Genomic DNA, 10,994 nt, shown 5'->3' with positions numbered 1-10,994 from the left:
CACTGGCTCTTCAGCTTTGAAAGGGAGATGAGCACCGCCCCCTAGAGTCGGGAATGACTAGCACATATGTGTGAGGGGAACCTTTACCTTTTTACTTCACGTGGATCTGCTGCTGAAGGTCTACTTTTCTTAATGATCAATTATTCCCCTGCCTGCTATTCTCCTTCATTTAATATACCTGTGGCTCAGTTACTATGTGATTTTGGTGCGAATTCTGGGGGCTTACTATAATCTAGTCATTTATCGACCTTAGATCGAGGCCCGTAGGCTGAATATCAAAAACCAAACAAAATTTCATAGGACGTGGGAAGGATGCGGTGATAACTTCAGCTTTGAAGGAGGATGTGGTGCATACTCATCTCGAGAGGCCACTGCTGGACCCAACCATCATAGACATTTTCTGAAGTTTTGGCTAACCCCAACCCTCGATAACTTATTTTTTTCTCTCCAAGAAGCTTCTTCAGTTCTGACTGACTAGTGGAGAAATTTTCCTTTATACTGTTTCTCCTTTACTCATGAAAATGCGGTACCCATCCCAGCATTGCAATTTCCCAAGGACTAGATTCAAGTGCTTTAAAATCCAAACGACAGAAAGAAAACTTCAAGAAAAGGCTTCAAAAGGCATTTGGCTCAATATTTATTTTGCTTTTGGAATAAGTAAAGTAATTTTATACATTCACTATTTGCTTACAAACCGAACACATTCATTTCAGTTTAAATACATTATAAAGTCAGTGTAAATATAAATATGCATATATAGTTAGAATTAAACCTGAAAAGTTGACAACAGCAGTATTACACTAAAAGGGAACAATGAGATTTAAAAATGCCAATGACATAATGAAAATAAAGAGGGGGTGTCTTTCTGAATGTTTGGGTGGATCACAAACTATATGTAAGTCAACAGCATCAGAGTTTTACGGAAGAGCAAGTGCAGCCTTAAAAGAACTATGGTGCCATGTTCAAGAGGAGCCATTATTCTTATTTCAACTAGACTGCATCTAGAACACTGCATCCATGTCTAGTGAACCCATTTAAAGAAGGACATTGACAAGCTGGAACATATCCAGAGCAGAACAGCAAATTCTGCGCAAACATCAAGGGCCCATAAGGGGAAAAAATCTTTCAGAAAAGGTTGGAGGTATTGGATAGATTTAGTCTGAAAAAAGAGTGATGAGGAGACATGATCTCTATCTTTGAGTAGCCTGACAGGTGGTCATCTGGACAACAGGGCAGAAATGTTCAGACTTCATCCATAAGACAGGATAAGAAACAGTGGATTTTAACTGAAGGAATTTCCCAAGAGAAAAGATGGTCAGATATCAGCCTTGGAGCTGATGGCCTTTCCTTTGACAGAGGGGCTTAGGCAGAAGTTGGAAGACCATCTTAATGTGCTATAGTAGTGGATGCCCACAATGGACAATGGTCAGGCTAGATGATCTCTATTTCTCTGCCAGTCTTTCCATTCTCTAGTTTTAGGAACACAAAGAACTTAAATATTAATTACTACCCATGTACATCTCATGATTTGGGGTTTCATGAAAACATCCCTCATCTTGAGGAATACATGATATGCCTAGTTGTAGAACCAAAGAATATGGCATTATTATTATTTTTAAATACATTCGCAGTGATTTATAAATACATTAAAACGTGTACAATAAATAATCTGAATCAATAAAACATTTTCCCGTTTCAGGAGGCATTCTGTGTTATTTTATTCAAGCACAGACCTGCCCTCTGTTCGGGATAATAAAAAAAAACCATTTACCATAGAATAAGTAACATTAAATATATTAAATAGAACATAAATAAATTCAACAACCTGAACTGCTAAGTGGAAACCCGCTCTAAAATCTGCCCCTCATTTTGGATGACAGCATTAGGATCTGCTCTCAAGTGGTGATGCTGGGTTGTGAGGCAGGCAGCAAAGGGGAGGAGAAGTTCAACGAATCTGAGAAGTTTTGTTTTAGTACGGTGGTATTTAGGGAACAGAGGATTTATTTTATTTTTTTGTATCATTGGTTCAACAATTGTCTACCTATCAATGGCATTTGGCTGCCGGCTGCCATCAGCATATACTAGGCCAGTGATGGGGAACCTTTTAGACATTGAGTGCCCAAACTGCGCACACACATGCCCAATCTGAAAGGTGTGGGTGTGCAAATGTGCAAATGTGTGGATGCACATGCACGGACATATGTGAACATGTGCATGTGGGAACATGCACATGTGTGGACACGCTCATGCATGGACATGCACACATGCGCAGCAGAGAGCCAAAGACCAGCTGGCTGGTGGGAGGTGGAGCATCCCAACACTGGCAGTGCGGCATCAGGTAAGATCTTTTTCTTTTGTGAGCTTCTGTTTCATTGTTTGCAGGGAAACAGAAGCTCATGAAAGAAATTGCACAGAGATCTGACCTGGGACAACAGCGCTCGTTCCAACAGAGAGGTCTCTGCTTGCCACCTCTGGCACCCATGTCATAGTTTGGCCATCACGGTACTAGCACATGCATTGCATCCTCCTTCCTCATGAGTTGCCTGCCATAACAAAGGAGGAGAGGGAAAATACAGTAGAAGTAGTCCTTGACTTATAACTGTTCCTTCAATGACCATTCAAAGTTACAACGGCACTAGAAAAAGTGACTTATGACCCCTTTTCACTGTTACAACCATTGCACCATTCCCATAGTCACATGATCAAAATTCAGACACTTGGAAACTGACTCACATGTTTATGATCGTTGTAGTGTCCCAGGGTCACGTCAATCACTTTTTGTTACTTTCTGACAATAGCAATAGCAGTTAGACTTATATACTGCTTCATGGGGCTTTCAGCCCTCTCTAAGCGGTTTACAGAGTCAGCATATTGCCCCCAACAACAATCCGGGTCCTCATTTTACCCACCTCGGAAGGATGGAAGGCTGAGTCAACCATGAGCCGGTGAGATTTGAACAGCCGAACTGCAGAACTGCAGTCAGCTGAAGTAGCCTGCAGTGCTGCATTTAACCACTGCGCCACCTCGACTCTCCCAAACATGGTCAATGGGAAAACCAGATTCACTTGACAACTGGGTTACTGATTTAACAACTGCCATGATTCATTTAACAGCTGTGGCAAGAAAGGTCATAACATGGAGCAAGATTCACTTAGCAAATGCCTCGTTTAGCAACAAAAAATTTGGATTCCATTGCGGACGTTAAGTCAAGGACTACCCATACATGTGGAAGCCGCCGGCGTATATCTGCATCTATACACAAGAATGTGACTAAATAAATTAATGGCCGTATTTGTCCAGAATATTTTAAGAAGGGAAAACCTGAATGGCATTTGATCATTAGAAAAATATCAAGTGCTGTATTTCCGCTAAAAAAACGTCGTGGGATTCTCACTACAAAATAGATCTCCTCCTTGTAGAGTTGTCCATTAAGCAATGTTCACTTCCCTTTGTCCTTTATGGTTGCACATCTTCCATAAAATTCGTCAATGTGATCCAGCATTTTTGAGCAGAAATCCTTCAAACGGATTAAGCTTCTCTTTGAAGTGCATTTGACATTCTAAAAAAAAATGTAGAAAAGAGTTTGAATTAGTAAATCTTTTCCTAGAATATTCTGACTGGCTGTATAAACAGATAAAATTTATAACAATTTACATTATTCTAGTTTAAAGGAATTTTTTAAACCTGGAAGCCACTAGCTGCTTCCAGATTACAGGTAGCCCTCGACTTATGACCACAATTGAGGCCAAAATTTATGTTGCTAAGTGAAACAATTGTTAAATGAAATTTGTCCCATTTTATGACCTTTCTTGTCATAGTTGTTAAGTGAATCACTGCTGTGCCTAAGTTAGTAACATGGTTGTTAAATGAATCTGGCTTCCCCATTGACTTTACTTGTCAGAAGATCACAAAAAGTGATCACATGATCACAGGGCACTGCAACCTTCATAAATATGAATTAGTTTCCAAGCATCCAAATTTTGATTACATGACCATGGGAAATGCTGTGGTCGTAAGAGTGAAAAATGATCATAAGTCACTTTTTTGAGTCACTAAATAAACTGTTGTAAGGCTACCTGTACACTCATTTGGGACATTTTTTAAAAATGATAATCGGTTCTTCTTCTCAGGTGGCTTCTGACAAGCAAAGTGAAAATTCGTTTAATGACTGCATGCACGATTCATTAACAGCTGCAGTGATTTGCTTAACAACTGTGGCAAAATAGATTGCAAAATGGGACAAAACTCGCTTAACAACTGTCTTGCTTAGCAATGAAAATGCTGGGCTCAGTTGTGGCCGTAAGTCAAGGACTACCTATATTCACTCCTCAGAGATTAGAATGGCCCCAACTTTGTCAGCTTTCACAAAGCTTTAAAAACGCAGCTATGTTCCCAGACCTGAGGCTCAGAAGATGTTAAGGGCTCTCTCTCTTGGATTTACTGTTAGTTGATTAATCAACTTGGCTGCTGTTTGAATTTATTAATTTTGTGGGTGTTTTTACTGTTTTGATATTTTTAAAATTGCTTAGAGTTTTAGAACTGTAAGCTGCCTAGAGTCACGTGGTTGAGTTGGGCAGCTACAGAAATTTAATGAATGAATGAATCAATCAATCAATGAACAATCAAACTGGAAGCCATGCACTGTTCAATATAAGATGGATGGCTGTATAAATGTTTTAAATAAATTAAATCAATCCGAACATCTGTCCAGCATAAAATGATCTATACCAGTGTTTCTGAACCTTGATGACTATAAGAGGTGTGGACTTCAACTCCTAGAATTCCCCAGCCTGCTATGGGGAATTCTGGTAGTTGAAGTTCACACCTCTTAAAGTTGCCAAGGTTGAGAAACACTGATCTATAGCAATCTACAGATCTCTATCAGGCCACTGTTAGAGATTTTTGGCCTAAGAATTGTCAGTTTTTTTGCCAGATCCTGCCTACACTCAGTCAACTGTTGGTAACAAAATGACAAATTTTAGCAATATATCACAAACTATCTTGATAGAATTTAAATCACATGATTTCTGTTATAATTGACCGATGTTGAACTTCCATGTGAGAATGGGGAGAATACTATATAACCATATAATTGTTCATCTAGCCAACATAAATGTCTTTTAAGGTAAAAAGAATTATTTTCTCCCAAAAGAAAATAAGAGGAAAACTATTTGAAGAACAAAGTAATGAAATGAACTTTAATTATGAATATATCAACTAACATATAATGTTTGGACAAATAAAGCACTATGAAGTAAATCATTTGTAGTCATTTGCAAATAATTTTGTTACAATTCCATGCTTTGACTAGTAGTTTTAGAAACTTTGAATAAAAGAGAGTGGAGCTTTAATCAACCTATAAGTGAAATACTTACTGCATGGAAACCAGACAAGTAATGTGTTGCAGTATAATCTTTGCAGTTGAGTAGAGCACGGTTGATTTGGCAGAAAGTGTCCCGAAAAGCTGCTTGTTCACACTACAAAGAAAATGGGAACCAAGTCTGTAATCCAATTTCCATAATATAGAACAAATACAACATTCATGCAGCCTTGTTACTAGAAAGGGGAATTCTTTAGTTTTGAATTCAGTTTTCAGAAGGAAAAAGAGATCTTGTTCTGACAAAAGGCATTAAATGCCTCAGTGAAAAAATAAAATAAGTCTTTTAAAAAAGACAGTCTTTTAAAAAAGAGCTCCTTAAAATCTCCACCATCTTCAGAAGAAAACTTCTCCTTGAAGTTTTCAAACAGAAGTTACTATAGTTAAATTATAAAACTACTGTTAATAATGGTGGATAAGATTTTACAGCAGGAAATCTTGGTTTCTCCACTATGAATATAAACTCTATACTTTTCTGACCTCCAAGAGATTCCTCTGCACATTTTCTAGTAAAACTTCCTCTTGTTTTTAAAGATCATGTTAACCTTAAGTTGTTTAAAGAGAAAGTTTCAAGGTCTGAAGTACAAAAACCCACTTCCAGATCTGATTAGAATGACACAGTGCCAAGATATGAGGATACCCAAAGCTGCATTAGATGGAAATCAAGAGGTGATCTCTACCTATTTCATGGGCAAAACCCAACAAGATTAGCAGTGTAATCTTCTCTTAAAAATGAACAGTTGGACTATGTCCTTCAGAATCCTTGACTATAGCAAAATATAGAGTATGTAATAACTGACTTCAAGTTAGCTGCTTCATTTGTCTAATGGTAGGACTTGGTCCAGCCTGGAACAATTTGGAAAACATTTCCATCATATTATGTTGATGCTCCAATTTTGCTTTTGATTTAAACCATAAACACTGGTTGAGAATAATATATATACTACACCGAGGAAAAACATGCCTTTTTGTAATAATATGAGAAAGTAAAATATTTTTTTTAAAAAAATACTGTTCACTGTTCATTGCATGGAAATATTTGATGCACTCTGTTGATGCTTTCCATAATAATGCTAATTTTCAACTGCTAGTTTTTGGAAAGTGCCAAGAGAAATAACTGGTATTGGGTTTGCCTGCTAACCTAAGTCTTATCTTGGGCTTAGTTCAAATAATATATGGCATAGATATCAATTTCCTGCAATTACTAACAATTACTAAAGTTTTACTTACATTGACGTTAAAGACAACTTGATTTACTATCCCGCAGGTCCCATTCTGTAAGACAAAAAGTTGAAGAAATGAGTTATAAAACATACAATATTCTAACATTTCTGATACCAGTCCCTTTCAGCCAACTATTGGGGTCTTTAGAATAACTTGTTTAGCATCAGTATACCCATTGTTCAGGTGTATCCTTTGTTCTATGTATCCAGGTATGAATCAGACACCATCATATTGCCTTAAAATTTATGAAATTACAGAGGAAATCTTTTGCTCTCTAGATGTTGTGGAGTTCCATAGCTATAGTTTCTTCTCTTTGACTATTCCAGCTGGGTGAGGGAAAATGGAGGCCAAAACTTGTGGAGGATCCCATATTGCTTATCTCTGCTTTGAAGCAATGCAAATGAGCCATGTCGCTTTTAGGGCAAAAGCAGTAGAAAAATAAACTGAGATCCACCAGCAAACAGTGGCCAGAGTTTGTAGATGCTCAACATTCTGTTTGCCAGCTGAATTCTTTCAAAGGCCTATTTAGTTTCCCACCCACCCACCCCCCTCTGTCATGTGTGACAGCACAACTGGGCATCTCTTTGCTCTGGCTATTTAATGTAGTCTCTTTTTTCAATAATGGACAGAGCTGTGGGGAAATATATCTAGCTCCCATCAATAGAAAAAATATATAACTTTTTAGATGGAGTGGTAACCAGATGTTCTTAAAGATGATTGCACACAGGCAAAACAAAAATACACATACAGGAACCCAACCTAAGGACTTTGCCTTCAAAGATGACAGATATGCTTGTGTATCCCTTAGGTGCAAATTGACAATGATGATCACCAGCATATCCTATTTATGGACTTTTTAAATGAAATAAAACTGTTACTCAGATGCTGCTGCTGCTGCTAATTTATAGCTACACATCCCAGAAGACTCTGGGTGGCTTTCAATATCCAATATCCAATTAAAAACCTAACCCACTAAGCATACCAGCCTGGATAAAAACAGCCATAATAGTAAAGCAATAACAACACCAGGGCTACACTGACCCATCCCAGGGCCTAGGGGGGACACTCTCACAGAGAACTTAGTAACCACCATCTTCACTACTACCGCAGACTAGGCCAGCTGAGTTCAGCAAAAGAAAAACCTTTGCTTTCATACTAGCCTAATTCCATGCCTACAATCAAATTTCCATACTTGGCTTCCAGTGTATTCATTCTGGAAAGCCCATTCCATAACAAACAAGAAATGAGTGTATGATCTCAAGACATTAGCCCAATTTGGAAGCAGATAGATATGCTTCTATAATTTTCTGAATTATAGTCCCCATCATATAGTTGAATATGAGAGATATGGAACTCTCACTGGCCTATGAGTGAGCTAAGTGAATTTATTGAATAAAAAGATAATTACAGGCTTTCTTTTTAGTTTGGCAAAGCTTTGATATAGAATCCTATATACATATCAATTATATCAGTCAATAAATGAAAGCATGCTTTAAACCCTAACAATAACAAAAAAGAAAAAAAAATCATGTACAAAGAAGTGGTCAATTAAATTTAACATTTAACATGTAGGATCCACCGTGGTTGGGCGCTGAAAGGAGAGAGAAAAAGCGATAAGCTAGGTTTCTGTTTCGTTTCATTTTGTTTGTTTTGCTGTTTTGTATTTTAACTTCTATGATAAAATGATAAATTTAAATTTTTTTAAAAATGGAAACATGCTTTTGCTTATATTACGATTAGTATTTCTGCTATTCTAGAATTTACGATAATTTGATGACCGTGGTCTGCAAACCTGAAAGGAGAGATTTAGAATAGCATTCTAATTAATCAAAGAGAAATCCCACAGAAGAAAGCCATGACTTATTTCAAGAATGCAGGATATGAAATGATGGAAAATGCAAACAGCTCCTAAGAATGAAAGATTTGGGTAATATAAGAAATTATCCAAAGAGGAGGATAATTCAACTCCCTTCCAGAACCATGCATCTCTGGAACTGGGTAATTTGAAATCTTGGAAGAAACAGAGAGTTAGACTCAATTATTTGAATGCCACCTTCCAGCTCTATGACTCTGTGATTCTTAATTTAATAGCTGAGGCCCCTTAGTACCCCATATTTTATTTCTGAAATGAGCAGGGATAGCAGTTTAACTGAAAGCAGTATTGCAAAGTCTCTATTATTTTAATGTACAAAGCTGAATATTTAAATGAAATCTTAATAATTATATTACTTTATAATCCAGAATTGGAAATCCACATCACATTGATTGCATTCAGACTATTTAGAGAAGGAGATTGAGTCCTTGTATAGTTTGCAAAAATTATACATTAATAAATATTGCCCTTTCTGATTTTTCTGCATTTGTTAAAGAAGTAGTACACCGACATATAACAAAATTTCAATCACAATAAATATGTAATATTTACCATCAGATTATTACACGTAGCATTCATTTCTTCCTTTAAGTTAATTATTTTTATTGGAGGTATTTCCCGCTGTTTGGTTCCAATGACTAAAGCCATTACGATAAAGCAAACGACTGTAAAAATGGATTTCATAACCATATTCTTTTGATAGTCAAGAACTGAAAATTGAATTCTCTATCAAGCAATTTCTGTACCAAATATATATGCCTAGGATGATGCAGCTCCACCTACCAATATCAATAACCACCATCTCATCAAGATAACATCTTATCTCAATGTATGAGTAATTATTAATAGAAGAGGTCAAATGTAAAGTTTTCAATATGAAAAATGTAAGGCATTTTCAATGTCGGTGCCCACTCTTTGGAATCAATTGGTTTCGGAAGCTGATTTGTTAATTTCATTTTCCCCCCTAAAAGTTGAGAACACCTTTGTGAATGAAAACAAATTTGTTATGCTTCTTTTGATTGTGGCTGTCACTGCATTCAGGTTTACATGTTGTCCAAAAGCAAATTTTAAAAATAAATTAATCCCATTTTACCCAGCATCAAAAGACAGAACAACAACAAAGGAAAATATTTGTAGCTCCAGGTTGAAATGAGGGATCCTTGGTGCTCTCTGAGCCTGGTTGTTTTCTTGCAGACATTTCATTAACCAAACTAAGTAACATCATCAGTGCTAGCTAGTAATGAAATGTCTGCAAGAAAACAACCAAGCTCAGAGAGCACAAAGAATCCTTTACAACAACAACAACAACAACAACAACAGCAACAGATAGGCAGCCAGCTTAAAAATCAACAAAACTGAAGCCAATCTGAGCTCCTTGTCTATGGAGGAGTCTATGGTCAGAGTGTTGTTTGCCAGTAAATAACAGAAACAGGTAATTTCAGAAACTTTTTTGACTGGATGGTCATGCTTCATTTATTAGAGTGTGGATTGTAGGGTTGTTGTTGCTTTTGTTTGTTTTTGGAGGAGAATGTGACTTTGCAGAATAGTGACATTTGGGCAACAAGAATAATGCCAAATCAAACTTAAAATTAAATTTGAAGGTAATTCTTCCTGCCTCAGATGTTGCATTGTTGAGGATTTCAATATACTTCATCTTCTGCTGGAGGTTCTCCATTTCCCATTCCATTTTAGATAGGATAAAATGGCAATTGTGAAGTGAGAAATCATTCATGCAATTGCTACTTCTAGTTTCGGAAAGTTACTGAAAGTTTCTCTCTCCCCTTCCTTTCTCCATGATGCTGGCATTCTAGAGGAGAAGATCATCTCTGACCCTCATTCCTCTTTTTTCTTCCTAACGTCAAGTTGTTCCCAAATCATTCTTATCCTTGAGGATGTAGCTCTCTCTTATTGAACTGAAAAGGGGAAAACACTTTTCAAGGATTGTAGAACTCTATCCTTTGATAAGGAATTTTTTTACATACAGTAAATGATTCTGAGACTTGATTTTTCTTGAAATAAATGATTATGACACCATTATCTTTCCAACCTTGGCCACCTTAACCAACTGGAAAGGACCATCCTATTGGAAAAGATAAGTGCTAATTGATGAGCCACTTTGGAGGAAACATTTAGGAAACTGATACGTTGCTTTTGAAAATGGGACTAGATTTGGTCATTATCAAGCAAGAAAGGGAAATTCTTAAAATAGACAAAATTATGGGCAGACATGTCACTTCAAGCAAAAGAAGATAAGAAGATTGTACCGCAATGACGCTGGAGAGAAAATGACTTTACAGTCAACTGGAAATTGTGATAGCGCATACACCGAGGCATTTTAGAAATTTTCTGAGAATGCAGATTTTACATGTATAAGCACATAAAGTGGATTTGCTATATCACCCAGAGTACGTGATATGGAAAGTTTAAACCAAAGTCAATTTGCCCTATAGGTTGTTTGTTATTTTTCTATCAGTTTCTAATAGTATAATATGATTTAAAAAGAGGTTACCTAAGTCAAGA

This window comes from Thamnophis sirtalis, unplaced genomic scaffold (assembly GCF_051295495.1).
Source record: "Thamnophis sirtalis isolate CommonGarterSnake01/CBP01778 unplaced genomic scaffold, rThaSir2_p1.2 scaffold_3, whole genome shotgun sequence".
NCBI classification, from domain to species: domain Eukaryota; kingdom Metazoa; phylum Chordata; class Lepidosauria; order Squamata; family Natricidae; genus Thamnophis; species Thamnophis sirtalis.
The sequence above is the reverse complement of the archived record's forward strand: the minus strand, read 5'-3'. Positions refer to the sequence as shown.